A 16475-nucleotide genomic window follows, 5' to 3' on the forward strand; every position below is an offset into this window, starting at 1 on the left:
AAGACCCAACTCAGCCAAAAATTAATTAATTAATTGATTAAAATAAATAAATAAAATAAAAGGTAAAGAACATTTCAAGGACGCCAGAGTGTTCCCTTGTGCCCCATCCTGGTCAGCTCTGACTCCACCTAGAAGTGACCACTTTTTGGACTTCTAGCACTGTAGATTAGTTTTGTGAATTCTTGAACTTCATTTAAATACAATCAGTGTAATGATATGTGTCCGGCATGTTTTTTAAAAAAAATATTTATGTATGCTGTGCCGGGTCTTAGTTGCGGCATATGGGATCTTTAGCTGCAGCATGCAAATCTTAGTTGCAGCATGCATGCAGGCTCTAGTTACCTGACCAAGGGATGAACCCCGGCCCCCTGCATTGGGAGCTCAGAGTCTTACCCACTGGACCACCAGGGAAGTCCTGTGTCTGGCATGTTTTTAATCAACATTATGGCTCTGAGATGAGTCCTTGTTATGGAGTATAGGAATAATACCTGTAGCCAGCTAGTAAATATTTTAGGTTTTGTGTGCCAGATGTTCTCTGTCACAACTGCTCAACTCTGCCAGTGTAGCATGAAAGCAACCATAGACAACATGTAAACAAATGAGTGTGGCTATATTCTGGTAAAACTTTACAGACACTGAAATTTGAATTTCATATAATTCTTACATGTTGCAAAACGCTATTCTTATTTTTTTTACATCATTTAAAAATGCAAAACCTTTTTTAGGTCATTGGCCATACAAAAATAGGTGAAAGGCCGTATTTTGTCCGTAGGCTGCAGTTTTTCAATTCTTACTATGATTTATTCATTCTATATTAACAGACATTTGTGTGATTTCCAGTTTTTTCTTAACTATGAATAAATCTGCCATGATCAATCTTAAAATATTTTTTGGTAGACATAGCATTCATTTCTATTAGGAATGCAAGAGTGGAATAGTTGGATCATAAAGTAGGTCTACATTTATATGTGTAGGTACTGTCAAACGATTTCCCAAAGTCTTTGTGTTAGTTTACACATACGTCAGCAATGTAAAGGATTCCAGTTGCTCCATATCCTCTTGAACACTTGGTATTGTTAGTCTTTTTAAATTTTTACAATGCTAGTAGGTGGGTAGTAGTATCTCAGTGTGATTTTAATCTGCATTTCCCTGATTAATACTCACTTTAGCATCCTTTCATATATCAACCATTTGGATAACCTCTCTGTTGAACTGCCTGTTTAACTCTTGACCATTTCATTAGAGTCAGTTTGTGGGGGTTTTTTTCTATATATTTATAGCTATTTGTATATGCTGGGATATGAGGCCTTTTGTAGGATATATTTATTGTAGATATCTTTCCCAGGATATGGCTTGCCTTTCACTCTGATAATGAAATCTTTTTTTTTAACATCTTTATTGGAGTATAATTGCTTTACAATGGTGTGTTAGTTTCTGCTTTATAACAAAGTAAATCAGCTATACATATACATATATCCCCATATCTCCTCCCTCTTGCATCTCCCTCTCACCCTACCTATCCCACCCCTCTGTGTGGTCACAAAGCACCAAGCTGATCTTCCTGTGCTATGCAGCTGCTTCCCACTAGCTATATATTTTACATTTGGTAGTATTTATAAGTCCATGCCACTCTCTCACTTCATCCCAGCTTACCCTTCCCCCTCCCTGTGTCCTCAAGTCCATTCTCTACGTGTGCATCTTTATTCCTGTCCTGCCCCTAGGTTCTTCAGAACCATTTTTTTTTTTTTTAGATTCCACATATATGTGTTAGCATACGGTATTTGTTTTTCTCTTTCTGACTTACTTCAGTCTGTATGACAGACTCTAGGTCCATCCACCTCACTACAAATAACCCAATTACGTTTCTTTTTATGGATGACTAATATGCCATTGTATATATGTGCCACATCTTCTTTATCTATTCATCTGTCGATGGACACTTAGGTTGCTTCCATGTCCTGGCTATTGCAAATAGTGCTGCAATGAACATTGGGGTACATGACTCTTTTTGAATTATGGTTCTCTCAGGGTGTATGTATGTCCAGTAGTGGGATTGCTGGGTCATATGGTAGTTCTATTTGTAGTTTTCTAAGGAACCTCCATACTGTTCTCCATAGTGGCTGTATCAATTTACATTCCCACCAACAGTGCAAGAGGGTTCCCTTTTCTCCACACCCTATCCAGCATTTATTGTTTCTAGATTTTTTGATGATGGCCATTCTGACTGGTATGAGGGGATACCTCACTGTAGTTTTGATTTGCGTTTCTCTAATGATTAGTGATGTTGAGCATCATGTGTTTGTTGGTAATCTGTATACCTTCTTTGAAGAGATGTCTATTTAGATCTTCTGCCCATTTTTGGATTGGGTTGTTTCTTTTTTTGATAGTGAGTTGCATGAGCTGCTTGGAAATTTTGGAGGTTGATCCTTTGTCAGTTGCTTCATTTGCAAATATTTTCTCCCATTCTCAGTGTTTCGTCTTGTTTATGGTTTCCTTTGTTGTGCAAAAGCTTTTAAGTTTCATTAGGTCCCATTTGTTTATTTTTGTTTTTATTTCCATTTCTCTAGGAGGTGGGTCAAAAAGGATGTTGCTGTGATTTATGTCATAGAGTGTTCTGCCTATGTTTTCCTCTAAGAGTTTTATAGTGTCTGGCCTTACATTTAGGTGTTTAATCCATTTTGAGTTTATTTTTGTGTATGGTGTTAGGGAGTGTTCTAATTTCATTCTTTTACATGTACCTGTCCAGTTTTCCCAGCACCACTTATTGAAGAGGCTGTCTTTTCTCCATTGTTATATTATTGCCTCCTTTATCAAAAATAAGATGACCATATGTGTGTGCGTTTATCTCTGGGCTTTCTATCCTGTTCCATTGATTTATATTTCTGGTTTTGTGCCAGTACAGGCCCAGCTGCTCCGCGGCATGTGGGACTCTCCCAGACCGGGGCATGAACCTGTATCCCCTGCATCGGCAGGCAGACTCTCAACCACTGAGCCACCAGGAAAGCCCTTTTTGGGTTTTTTTGGCTGCATTCGGTCTTCATTGCCGCGTGTGGGCTTTCTCCAGTTGCGGCGAGTGGGGGCTACTCTTTGTTGTGGTGCACGGGCTTCTCATTGCAGTGGTTTATCTTGTTGCAGAGCACGGGCTCTAGGTGCGCAGGCTTTAGTAGTTGCAGCACGCGTGCCCAGTAGCTGCGGTGCACAGGCTTCAGTAGCTGTGGCGCGGGCTCTAGGGTGTGCGGGCTTCAGTAGTTGTGGCTTGTGTGCTCTAGAGCACAGGCTCAGTAGTTGTGGTGCACGGGCTTAGTTGCTCCAAGGCATATGGGATCTTCCTGGAACAGGGATCGAACCTGTGTCCCCTGTGTTGGCAGGAAGATTCTTAACCACTGTGCCACCAGGGAAGTCCCTGATTTTTGCATGTTATACCAACCTTACATTCCTGGCATAAATACCATTTGGTCATGGTGTATAAATGTTTTTAAAAAATTTTCTACTGGATTCAGTTTGTTAGTATTTTGTTGAGGATTTTTGTGCCTTTTTGTTACTTTTGTGTTGTTGTTTGCTATGGTAAATATTTTGTTTTAAAATTTTACTGTTTAATTACTTGAAGCTAGTATATATGGACATAATTTATGTTTTTATAGTCACATATCCAGTAATCATGCTAAATTTATTTATTCAACTACTTTTATAATTCTTTTGAATTTTCTACATACAAATTATGTCATCTGCAAATATTGTTATATTTCTTCTTTTCCAATCTTTATACCTTTTCCTTCTTTCCTGTTTATTGTACTAGCTTGGGCCTCCAGTATGACGTTGAATGTGAGTATTGGTAGTAGATTTCCTTGTTTTGCTCTCTTGAAGAATCCAGCAAGTATGTTATCTGTAGGTTATTTAAAGATGCTCTTTATCAGATTGATAAAAGGCAATTTTCTTCTATACCACTTTTGTTGAGAGTTTTTATGAATTTGTACATGATTGATATTTTGTATTCCATCAAATATTTGGAAGAATTCACCAGTGAAAATGTTCAGGAGTAGAGTTTTCCTTGTGGGGAAATTTATAATTAAACATTTATTTTTCTTAATGGAATTACTCAAATTTTATATTTTTTCTCATGTCATTTTGGTAAGTTATATTTTTAGAGGAATTTTCCATTATTTGAAGTTGTCAAATTTATTGGTATAAAGTTGTCCCTAATGCCTTCTTATTTATCCTTCAAAACCTATAAAATCTTTTTCCATACCTGATATTTGTAGGGTTATTTTCCTCTTTCTTGGTCAGTCTTGCTAAGGCTTATCAATTTTGTTAAACTTTCAAAGAACTGGTTTTTGGCTTAGTTTATTTTCTCTATTACTACTTTGTTTTCTATTTTAGTGATATCAAACTTATCTTTATTACTTCCTTTTAAATACCTTCTTTGGGTTTAAATTGATGTTCTTTCTTTTAGTTTCTTACAGTGGAGGCTTATACCATTCATATTCAATATTTTTTACTTTTTGATATATGCATTTAGAGCTAGAAACATGCCTCAAATTACTGCTTTTACTACAGCCCAAGTGTTTTTTTTTTACAAGAGAACAAATCCTACACTTTTATTTATTTACTTTTCAATAAGTTTAAATCCTTGAAAGGTACAGCATCACACGGATTCTGTGTCCAATGGCCTTAGCAAGAAGATTGCTTTGGAATTTGGCATGAACCATGCCACTGTTTCCATGAACACCCATTATCTTTCCCCAGATTACTCTGGTTTTGTTAGGCTTTCCATAAGTAGTTACTGTGTTGTTCTTTGCTTTGTACACATAAGTACATCTCTTGCCTAGATAGAATTCAGTTTCATCTTGAGCATATATACCTTCAACTTTCAGGAGAGCTGTGTGCTCCCTCTGGTTCCACAGACCCCACCGATAGCCAGAAAAAGTGGCCTTGGACCATAGCCTTTCAGACATATCTGTCATTTTAGAAGTCCTCTTCCCAACAGGCCCCACTTATTTGCCCCCAAAGTTCAGCTGCGGGAGCTCCACACACCTCCACAGGGTCCAAGATGGTTGAAAAAGCCCAAGTGTTTTGGGTTTTTTTCATTATTATTAAGGTCAAAATATTTTAAAATTTCTATTCTGCCTTATTATTTGACCCATTGATTTTATAGAATTATATTGCTTAAGTTCAGATAACTTGGGAATTTTTCAATATTTTGTTTTGTTATTGTTGTTGATTTTTAGTTTAATTCCATTGTGATCACACAACATACTGCACATGATTTCAATCCTATGAAATGTATTAAATCTGCTTTATGGCCCAGTGTATAGACTATTTTGCTAAATGATCCATGTTCACTTGAAATGAATATATATTCTGTCATTGCTAGGTGTTGTATTCTGTATTTGTTAAGTTGGCTAATTGTGTCATTCTCATATTGTTACTGATTGTTTTGGGACTATTTATATATGAGTTAATAGGACTTGTGTGTTAAAATCATTTATTTATTAAAGTGGCTGTATCTTTTTCTCCATTTTAGTTCTGTCAATCTTTGTTTTCAGAGTAGAATTCTAAAAATTCTCCCACAATGAGATATTATCTCAGTAGCTGATTGGCAAAAAAAGTTTTAAAGTGTTACAAGTGTTGTCAAGGATGTGGAACAACTCTCAACTATGTGGCAGTAAGTGTCAGTTGAAATGATTCTGGAAACTCTTTGACATCACCTAGAGAAGCTGGGAAGCACATGCCCTAGAACAAAGCAAGTCTACCTGTAAGTATTATACTTTAGAGTTAATCTTACACAGACTTTTAAAGGTCTACAGAAATGTTCAAAACAGCACCACTTGAAATAGGAGTGGAAAATCTGGAAACAACTCAAGTATCCATCAAGAGGCTATATAAATAAAATTTGGCAGATGTACACAGTAGAGTGCTGCCCAACATTGAGAAAATGAACAAATTCCCAGAACATAATGTTGAGTTTTTTTTTAAGTGACAATACATAGAATGTCATTTCACTAAATTTCAAAACACATGCAAATCTAAACAATATGTTATTTGGGGATATGTACATATATGGCAAATCTATAAAGAAAACCATGGGAATGACTAAATTCAGGTGATGGTTAACTTTATGGGAGATGGGGGAGGAGCATCTAGGACACTTCAGGAACTTCCCTGGTGCTCCAGTGGGTAAGACTTTGAGTTCCCAATGCAGGGGGCCCAGGTTCGATCAATCGTTGGGGAAATAGATCCTGCATGCATGCCACAACTAAGAGACTGCATGCTGCAACTGAGAGTCTGCATGCCACAACTAAGAAGTCCACATGCCACAACTAAAAGATCCCACATGCCACTACTAAAGATCATGCACGTGGCAACGAAGATCCCACGTGCCGCAACTAAGACCCACAGCAGCCTAAATAATAAATAAATAAATATTTAGGATACTTCAAAGGAATTGATAATAACTTTTTCTTAAGCTGAGTGGTAGGCCCACAGAATTTATTTTCATTCATTCAACTGTACTTATGTTCATATATATATATGCTTGTGTGTGGAATTCTAGGTTAATAAATAGGCTCAAAATGAAACAGGATGAAAATATGAAATAGCTGAACAATTGTATTACTGAATTCAAGCCAAGGAATTCTCTGACACAACCCAAAGAATTAAAGGAATACAAGAAGCAAGAATATAAACCCAGAGAATGTATTCAGGAGAAGTTGATGAAGATAAAACTAGAAAATAATGACATAGAAAATTAAAAAAAAATACAGTTGACCCTTGAACAACACAGATTTGAACTATGCAGGTCCACTTATACATGGATTTTTTTCAATAAATACGTGCTATAGTACTACATTATTTGCAGTTGGTTGAATCCTCAGATATGGGACCTAGGATATGAATATGGAAGACCCACTGTAAAGTTATACACAAATTTTCAATTGCACAGAGGGTCAGGGCCCCAACCCCAGTGTATTTCAAGGGTCAACTGTACAACCAAAACTAGTTTTTTAAAAAATGACCAAAATCTTGTCATTTGAAAAGAGCAAGGGTAGACTTTTGCTTACATACAGTGAGTAGGTCACATGCATTTATTTCCCATCACTATCCAAAAAGAGATGAAAATAACAATGACAACAACAAATGTGAAGACAAAACTACAAAAAATAAGAAAATTCAAGGAACTCTGGTATGAAAGAGCTTATGACCAATTTACAAATTCCCTGAAGGGCCCAGGTTCCACAGAAAAGGACCTTGGTGAGGTATGGATCTGGAAGTAGAGGACTGGTTGAAAATTTATACACAAACTCATTGCCCTGATCTTCCCCCTCTACAGTTAACTTTTCTCCCTTGTCTAAGGTAAAAGTACATTTGATCTCTGGATAAATTGATTTTGAGAAGATGTAGAGGATGCACAAAGAAGGGCAGACAGACACAGTTAGAATGAGTAATAACCACAGTCTGAAATCTTACTTCTTTCCCTATCCTGGTACCAGTCTCCAGCAACTCAACACATAACCTTCACAAGCAGGAAACTGGAGGAGTCCTCTAAGGAGAACTAAAGAGCAAAGAGAATAGAATTCTGGGAGTGTCCCAAAGAAAAGATTGCTTCTGAAATCCATCAGTCGGCAGGCTCTAACTCATGACTCAAAGTAAGGATTACCACGTGGTTGAGAAAAGTACCTAAATGAAAGACAGAGAACAATTCAAACAGGAAAAGGGAATTTGGTCATAACAAAGACGATACATGTAGCTAAGAGAACTTTAAATAAATAATATTTACATAATTGACTATCCTACCTATCACATGCATAATATAATTATATATTATTCATATAATTATGAATCAAATATAATGAATATAATATATATACTATATATAACATTAATATATAATTTCATAAATATCAGAGAAGATATTGCATTCCTAAAGAACAGTATACTATATAGAAAAAAACCATGAGAGAGCTCTAGGAAATTAAAAATATGACTTATTAAAAATTAAATAGAAGTAGAAGATAAAATTCCTAGAGTTGAGTAAAAAGACAGAGAAAATAGGAAGAAAACATTTAGAAGCTTAAGCCATGTAAGTTCCATCAAATAATTCCAGTGAGAGCGAGGAAAGAAGGAAAGAAAGAAAATACAGAAAAATTTTCCAGCCCAGAAGTACATGAGTCTCTAGAATGAAAATATCCACCTGACACCCAGCGTTAAAAAATTTTAAAGAGGGACTTCCCTGGTGGTCCAGTGGTAAAGAATCCACCTTCCAATGCAGCAGGACGCTGGTTCGATCCCTGGTCAGTGAACTAAGATCCCACATGCTGCGGGGCAACTAAGACCGCATGCCACAACTACTGAGCCCATGCGCCGCAGCTAGAGAGCCCGCATGCTCTGGAGCCGACGTGCCACAACTAGAGAGAAGCCCATACGCTGCATGGAAAGATCCTGCATGTTGCAACTAAGACCCGACACAGCCAAAAATAAATTTTAAAATAAATTTAAAGATCCACACCAAGGAACAAAATTACAAAATTTTAGTACACTGTGTGATATATATCACCGTAAACGTTCCAGGAGGGTTGGGAACACAGATTACGCACAAAGAAATAGAAAACAGATGACAAGCCTTTACAAAAGCAACATTAGCTACTGTAAGATTTTATCTGATGTTATGCCTTCAAATTCTAATTTATAGTAGAATTCTCACCACAGGGAATAAGTGAGATTGCAATAAAGGTATTTTCAGACAGTAAGAACTTAAACATTTACCTCAAAGGCATGCATTTGAACGAAGTTGTTGGAGAGAGGCAATCAGCAAAAATGAGAAACATACAAAATTAACAAGACTTGGAACATAGGAATTCAATTCCGGAAAGGGGAGAAGGGAAGTCTTACAGAAACCCTGCAGTCCAGGCTGGAGCTACAAGATGATGGCTGTGAAAGAGATTCGGCAAGGGGGAGAAGAAGTATCAGATAAGTTTGAACATTTGGAAAAATCATTGCTTAGAGTTTGACACTTTGGAGGGGTGGGGGGAACATTTAGAAAAGTGTAGCAATAGGAGCAAGTACATATACATATAAACCAAGTCAGCTAAATCCACAATAAAAAAAATTGTGTAAAAAATATACTTGGCTCTGAAGCACAAAAATATATAATCAGTATATAAATACCAAATACTGCTTTAACCAATAACTGTGATATAGTCATATTTGGAAGTAGTAAAGGGAGAGGACAAGGTGGGAGGGTCTTGTTTTAAATGAGGTTTGAAGTTTTGATCATTAAACAGGACATTTTAATTATTTTAACCACTAAAATGAGACTTTTTTAAAAATAAATTTATTTACTTATTTTTGGCTGCATTGGGTCTTCGTTGCTGTGCGCGTCTTTCTCTAGTTGCAGCGAGTGGAGGCTACTGTTCGTTGCAGTACATGGGCTTCTCATTGCAGTAGATCTCTTGTTGCGGAACTCAGGCTCTAGCCTCGTGAGCTTCAGTAGTTGTGGCATGTGGGCTCAGTAGTTATGGCACACAGGCTTAGTTGCTACGCAGCATGTGGGATCTTCCTGGACCAGGGCTCAAACCCAGGTCGCCTGCATTGACAGGTGGATTCTTAACCACTGCGCCACCAGGGAAGCCCAAGACTGATCTTTTAACGAACAGTGGTAAAAGGAATTTTTTATTACCTAAGAGTGACTAAGGACGTTATTGGGCTCCTATACAAATATATAATTTTTACTCCCCTTCATGTTACTATGTAGTCCTCATTTCTACATTTTGGTATGGGTCCAGGAATACATTATTATGATCCTATCATAATAAAGGAGATAATTTTGTCTCCTTTTCCCCCCAGTATTTATGCCTGAAATTATTTTACTTAAGTGCCAGTCATAATTCTGAAGGCACACCTAACCACCATGTAATTAATCAAAATGCCACACATCCAGCCTCATACACAGAAACAGCGATGCACAAGCGCAGACCCCGTGGAAAACCATAACCAGAGGCGTTGGCCTATCAAAACCATTCCAGAAATGATACACTGTGGAGCACGGCCACATTCACGGATACACACAATCTCACGCACTTCACTAACCAACCGCGCAGACTTCCGGCTTCAGAGCTGGGCATAATCGTCCATTCTCTGCGGAGTCATCGCAGTACCCCATCCAAATAATTACACGCAAGAACAGCCCCACGCACAGAAACAACGCTGTCCAGATTACACACTCAGGCACACAGGCATCCAGCCGGCTCCGGAATCCTGGCCCCTAGCAGGTTTTACCGCCGCGTTCCAAACCCAACAGCTCCCTCTAGAAGAAGCGAAGGAGCACAAGCTCTCCTTTTTGCGCCTGCGCACTAGTGACTGTGCGGAGAATTCCCGGCAATCTCCGGGAGGGGCGGGTCGCGGAGACGATAGCCAATGAAAAAAAAGCCAGAGACCAAGACACTTCCCGCAGGGTAGCAGGCCGGAGTCGGTCTCAGCCCGTAATTCGAGGGTTAGTGTTCAGGATTCTGAGGTTTCCTGGAGCCTCCTCGGCCTTTCACCGCCTCCTACACGCTTGGAGGAGGCGTGGGACTTGCGTCTGACAGAGACAGGCACTTCCCAGAGCCCCAGCGTCACAGCCTTGGGAAAGAGCTGTTCTCCTATGCCTATTCCATTGGAGTGTGGTGAGATGGGAACCCGTGCAGCCGCAGCTTTTCTCGGACACCTGTGTTTGGGAGGGGACAGGCGGCACTCTGGAGACCCGACTGCGCATGGGAAGCAGAGGGTTGAGGGCATTTGGGGTCTAGAGTCTTCTGCCGCTCTATGTTTCCTCCCAGGGTTCCACCAGGTTGGTGCAGGTTGACCTCGTGTTAGGCTGCACCCTGCAGGTCTGCAAGCCTTGTAGTTGCCCAGCAGCGGGTTGCAAGAAAGAGCATGGAGACAGCGGTAGAGACATCAAGGGTTTATTGGACAGGAAATCTTTCAGCTCTGAAGCAAAGGCCCTGGGGTGATACCCCACTGTGTATGGCAGACATCAGGCAGGACACAGGCAGTAGTCTTCCTCTGGGAGAGGAGAAGGAGGAGGAGGTTACCAATTATTGGGGAATTGATGTCAGGTGGGCTCATTAGTTTCCAGGGAAACCAGTAGAAGAGTGTGTCCCTCATTGCCCCTTTGGTTAACAACCATCACTGGGGCAGGTGTTCCCCCTTGATAAACTAGCATGGTGTAGCCATTCTGGTCTTGATCTCAGACAGCAGTGAGCAGTGGCTTGAAGTGAGATTTTAATTCCCTGCCCAGGATTTGGACCTGGGTAGCCCAAAAGAAAACCAGGAATCCTAGCTGCTAGACCACCAAAGGCTAGGGGCTAGAAGCAAAGTTCCCCTGGCTCTTGCCTCATTTGAAAAATGAATTTCTCAAGGAGGCAGAAGCTGCAAAAACAGGTACAAAGTTTATTGTTAGAGACACAACACAACAAGTGGGAGAGCACACGGAGAAACTGTTTATTTAAGACAGAAGCAAGATAGAGATACGCACCCGGAGAGAAAGGGTGTGGGTGTCCTCCCTAATGAGGAAAAGCGCAGTAGAGAGGAGGTCAAATCTTTGGGGCTCGTGCTGTAGCACAAGGGAGCAAAGACGAGGAACAGGCACCCTTGCTCACTCCCTGAGAGGAGCTGCTTTGGTCCTTAAATGGGGTAACAATGGGAGCAGATCCATGGGTTGGGTAGGAGGCGTAGCCTAGGTGGTCAGCCCACCCCCTTGGTGGCGCTGTGTATCACGCTTTTGCTCCCAGCCCCTCAGAAACGGCAGTTGGTTTGTGGCTTTTTGTATTTTTGTTCATAATTGCCCCAACTGCGTGTGTGTGCAGTTATTTTTAGTCCCTTATAGTTTCATTGTATTCCGTTGCTCAAGGAGATGTCTGTCCAGGTGCACGCACTCTGGTAGAGGGTCCCAGGTCCCAGCCTATCTCAGAAGGACCCATAGGACATTTCTGGAGAAACGAAGGCAGTGAACAGCCTCAGGGGTGACCAGCTGCAGTGTCAGAACTGCAGCGTATCCAGAGCTGTGAACCCAGACATTCTAGTCTTCTACTTTCTTTGCGTGCATGTAAAGTGAGGGGCAGAGATGGTAGTGGAGACTGGGTTTTGCCCAATCTTCAAAAAGACCAGATACCGGGCTTCCCTGGTGGCGCAGTGGTTGAGAGTCCGCCTGCCGATGCAGGGGACACGGGTTCGTGCCCCGGTCCGGGAAGATCCCACATGCCGCGGGGCGGCTGGGCCCGTGAGCCATGGCCGCTGAGTTTGCATGTCCGGAGCCTCTGCTCCACAACGGGAGAGGCCACAACAGTGAGAGGCCCGCGTACCACAAAAAAAAAAAAAAAAAAGACCAGGTATCTCAGGCAACCCTTTCCCTGGCTACTGCCATTCTCCACAGAAGTCATGTGAGAAGGAGAGAATTGCTGCTGTACATCAAAAAATCAAATTCAAGGTGAGTTTGTGCTTCCTCTTTGTTCCATGAAACGCATTTCGTTTTTCAGTATGTGGAAACATCTGGTGTCCTCCTGAAACATTTTCATTGATTTACCCTTAAGTCTTCCTTCCACAGGGAAAGTCACAGGTCCTGGGGATAGATTCCATTCCCCAGTGCACCCAGATGTCCTTCTGGTTAATTATTTGCATTTTGCAAATAATTTAATTCTTCCTGTTGACTCTCTTTTATTAAACATTTCTTAGGCTGTAGAAATGCAACTCTGGAGGATAATAGACTATTATTTTAGACAGTGATTTATTAATGAAGAGAATATACCTGCTTGGAATCACACACTGGATATTCTTAATCTTCTACAAAGGCTTGAGATCAAAAGCAAATAGGGTAGGAGATGGTTTGACTCATTTCAATCAGTGACAAGGACCTTGCTTTGTGAAACTTTTAAGAGTACAAATGTAATTGGTGGTTTGAGAGGTCTGTTTCAACTAGGGTGTAGATCCCACCACCACTCTACTCCAGAATACCTAATGGTATTTTTTGTAGTACTGGCCAGGTCTGCTTCCTGGTTTGTCAGCGTAACTTTGTTTCAGGTCACATTTTTGTGTGATGTGTGAGCAGTATGGTATAATGGCTAAGAGTGTGGGTCTAATACCTGGGTTAAAATCCTAGCTCTAACGCTTGCTAGGTGTGTGAGCTGCTTGGGTAGTTTATTCAACCTCTCCTTGCCATAGTTTCTTTTTTTTCTCCAAAATATTTTGTAAAGACTGTTTTTTTTTAAGAGCAGTTTTAGGTTTACAACAAAATTGAGAGGAAAGTACCGACATTTCCTATATATCCCCCGTCCCAATACATACATAGCTTACCCCATTATTAATAACCCCCACCAGAGTGGTACCTTTTTTTTTTTTTTAAACCAAGGATGAACGTACATCAACGCATAAGTCACCCAAAGTCCATAATTTACCTTACTGTTGTACCTTCGTGTTGTACATTCTGTGGTTTGGGACAAATGTATAATGACATATATCCATCATTCCAACGTCATAGAGTGTTTTCATTACCTGAAAAGTCCTCTGTGCTCTGCTGATTCATCTCCACCCACCCCCCACAAACACTGATCTTTTTATTGTCTCCATGGATTTCCTTTTTCCAGAATGTCATATAGTTGGAAGCAGACAGTATGTAACCTCTTCAGATCAGCTTCTTTCACTTAGTACTGTGCATTTAAGTCTCCTTCCTGTGTTTTCATGGCTTGATGGCTTATTTCTTTTTTAGCACTGAATAATAGTCCATTGTCTGGAGGGACCACAGTTTATCCATTCACCTACTGAAAGTCATCTTGGTTGTTTCTGAGTTTTGGCAATTATAAGAAAGCTGCTGTAAACACCTGTGTGCAGGTTTTTGTGTGAATATGTTTTCATCTACTTAGGGTAAATACCAAAGATCTTTATTACTGGGTTGTATGGTAAGAAAGAGTATGTTTAGTTTTGTAAAAAACCACCAAACTTTCTTCCAAGGTGGCTATGCCATTGTTTCTTAACTGGAAAATACCTACCGTGTAGCATTATTATGAGGGTTAGATGAGTTACTAGTGTAAAGTCCTTAGAATAGCCCCTGGCACATACTAAAAGCTCAGAAAACATTGCCTGTTATGATGTGGTAATTCTGGGTCATTCCCCTTCAGCTTTCTGCAGATCAGGAACAATGACAGTGTAAACTTAAATTTCTTGGCACTTGTAGGTAAGAAAATGAAGCAAATGCCAAAGTCCTGTAGAGTGGCATTTAACTCTATGCCATTTACCTTCCTTTATGGGATTCCAGGCAAAAACTGAATCCTTCATTTCCCCCCACACACATTTATTGAGATATACTTGGCATATAACATTGTGTAAGTTTATGGTGTACAGTGTGAAGATTTGGTAAATGTATACATGGTGAAATGATTACTACATAGTTAGCTCTGTGCGTGTGTGTGTGGTGAGAACGTTTAAAATCTACTCTTTTAGCAACTTTCAAGTGTACAATACAGAATTGTTAACTATAGTCACCAAGCTGGACATTAGATCCCCAGTTAGATCTTCTAACTGGAAGTCTGTACCCTTTAACCAACATCTTCCCATTTCCCCAGTGCCCTAGCACCTGGCAGACTCCATCCACTTTTTGTTTCAACGAGTTTGGTTTTCTTAGACTCCATATATATGTGAGGTCATACAGTATTTGTCTTTTTCTGACTTATTTCACTTACTGTAATGCTTTCAAGGTTCATTCATGTTGTCCCAAATGACAGGATTTCCTTCTTTTTTCGGGCTAATATTCCATTGTGTGTGTTTATATCTATATATAAAGAATATGTGTTGTATGCACATATCACATGTACATTTAACCCATTTTCTTTATCCATTTATTGGTGGACAGACAAGCTGGTTGCATGTTTTGGCTATTGTAAATGATGCTACAGTGAGCACCCCTGCGAACATGGCATTGCGAGCGGTGCGGAGCGTGTGGCCCGTGGTCTACAGCCTGTGCGCCGTCTCTGCGCCCAACGCGCCCTGCCCGCCGCGGCCCTGGGGACTGCGGGGCGGGCGCCATCAGGGCGCTGCGCACCGGACCCGCTCTGCTGTCGGGTCGTAAATTCACAGACAAACATGAATGGGTAATAATAGAAAAAGGTGTTGGAATAGTGGGAATCAGCAATTTTGCACAGGAAGCTTTGGGAGATGTTGTTTACTGTAGTCTGCCTGAAGTTGGGACAAAATTGAACAAACGAGGAATTCGGTGCTTTGGAAAGTGTGAAAGCTGCTAGCGAACTATTCTCCTCTATCAGGAGAAGTAACTGAAATTAATGAAGCTCTAGCAGAAAATCCAGGACTTGTCAACAAATCTTGTTATGAAGGTGGTTGGCAGATCAAGAATACACTCAGTAACTCTTCAGAACTAGATGAACTAATGAGTGAAGAAGCATATGAGCAATACATAAAATCTATTGAGGAGTGAAAATGGAACCCCTAAATAAACTAGTTTGAAACAACTTAATCTAGCATAGTTGTCTTAAATTAATGGTGGGTAGATTTTTAAAAAGAACCTTTTAGCAAAAGAAACTACTTGCAACAATGTTGCCTGAAGAAAATACCCCTTAACTGCCTAATGACTTCAGATAAACACCACATCTTTTTCACAACACCCTATAATTTTTTTTTATTTTTATTTTTTGCGGTACGCGGGCCTCTCACTGCTGTGGCCTCTCCCGTTGCGGAGCACAGGCTGCGGACGCGCAGGCTCAGCGGCCATGGCTCACGGGCCCAGCCGCTCCGCAGCACGTGGAATCCTCCCAGACCGGGGCACGAACCGGTGCCCCCTGCATCGGCAGACGGACTCGCAACCACTGCGCCACCAGGGAAGCCCCTCAACACCCTATAATTTTTAGGCTAATCTCCAGTTATAATATTTAGAATTCCTGAAATTATCTGTGGTAAAACTAGTTATAAAAATTATGTAATTCAAGGATAACATTGTTATCTTAACCTTGTATAATATTGTAACTTGCTTACAGCCATCCCTGGATTTGGGTCAAAATACTCAATGATCTTCCCACTGGAAATAAATGGCAGTGGAAAAAAGTTTGTTAGTTGTATAGTGTCCAGTGAAGAACATTACTATCTTAATTTTGCAGTATACTGTGTTTGCTTGTGCTACTTCTATACAGTGAAGCAACAGCCTTGCAGGAAAATAAGAAACAGTTTAATAATAAAATATTCAACTTCTTAATAAAAAAAATAATGCTGCAGTGAACGTGGGGGTACAAATAAATCTCTTTGAGATAGTGATTTCATTTCCTTTGTGTATATACCCAGAAGTGGGATTGCTGGATCATTTGATTGTTCTATTTTTAAGTTTTTGAGGAACTGCCATACAGTTTTCTATAATGGCTGCACAAATTTACATTTCTGCCACCAGTGTACAAGGGCATCCTTTTCTCCACATCCTTGACAACACTTGTTATCTTGTCTTCCTAGGG

At 40.2% G+C, this 16475-nt stretch overlaps 1 long non-coding RNA gene and 2 pseudogenes across 1 annotated transcript in view; 2 read left to right on the forward strand and 1 right to left on the reverse strand.

The window, feature by feature from the left end:
* Positions 1 to 4582: 4582 nt before the first annotated feature.
* LOC113605594 (60S ribosomal protein L35a pseudogene) lies at positions 4583 to 4952 on the reverse strand (annotated as a pseudogene).
* Positions 4953 to 10471: 5519 nt separating this feature from the next.
* Positions 10472 to 16475, forward strand: part of LOC113605616 (uncharacterized) — a 35186-nt gene continuing 29182 nt past the window's right edge. Inside the window, exons 1-2 of the long non-coding RNA XR_003427278.1 lie at positions 10472 to 10658; positions 12407 to 12460. This is a non-coding gene — a long non-coding RNA (uncharacterized LOC113605616). The remainder of the gene's footprint in view (positions 10659 to 12406; positions 12461 to 16475) is intronic.
* Positions 14936 to 15488, forward strand: LOC113605582 (glycine cleavage system H protein, mitochondrial-like; annotated as a pseudogene).

This window comes from Aethalodelphis obliquidens, unplaced genomic scaffold (assembly GCF_003676395.1).
Source record: "Aethalodelphis obliquidens isolate GAN/ISIS:26980383/991018 unplaced genomic scaffold, ASM367639v1 scaffold43, whole genome shotgun sequence".
In the NCBI taxonomy this organism is placed as follows: domain Eukaryota; kingdom Metazoa; phylum Chordata; class Mammalia; order Artiodactyla; family Delphinidae; genus Aethalodelphis; species Aethalodelphis obliquidens.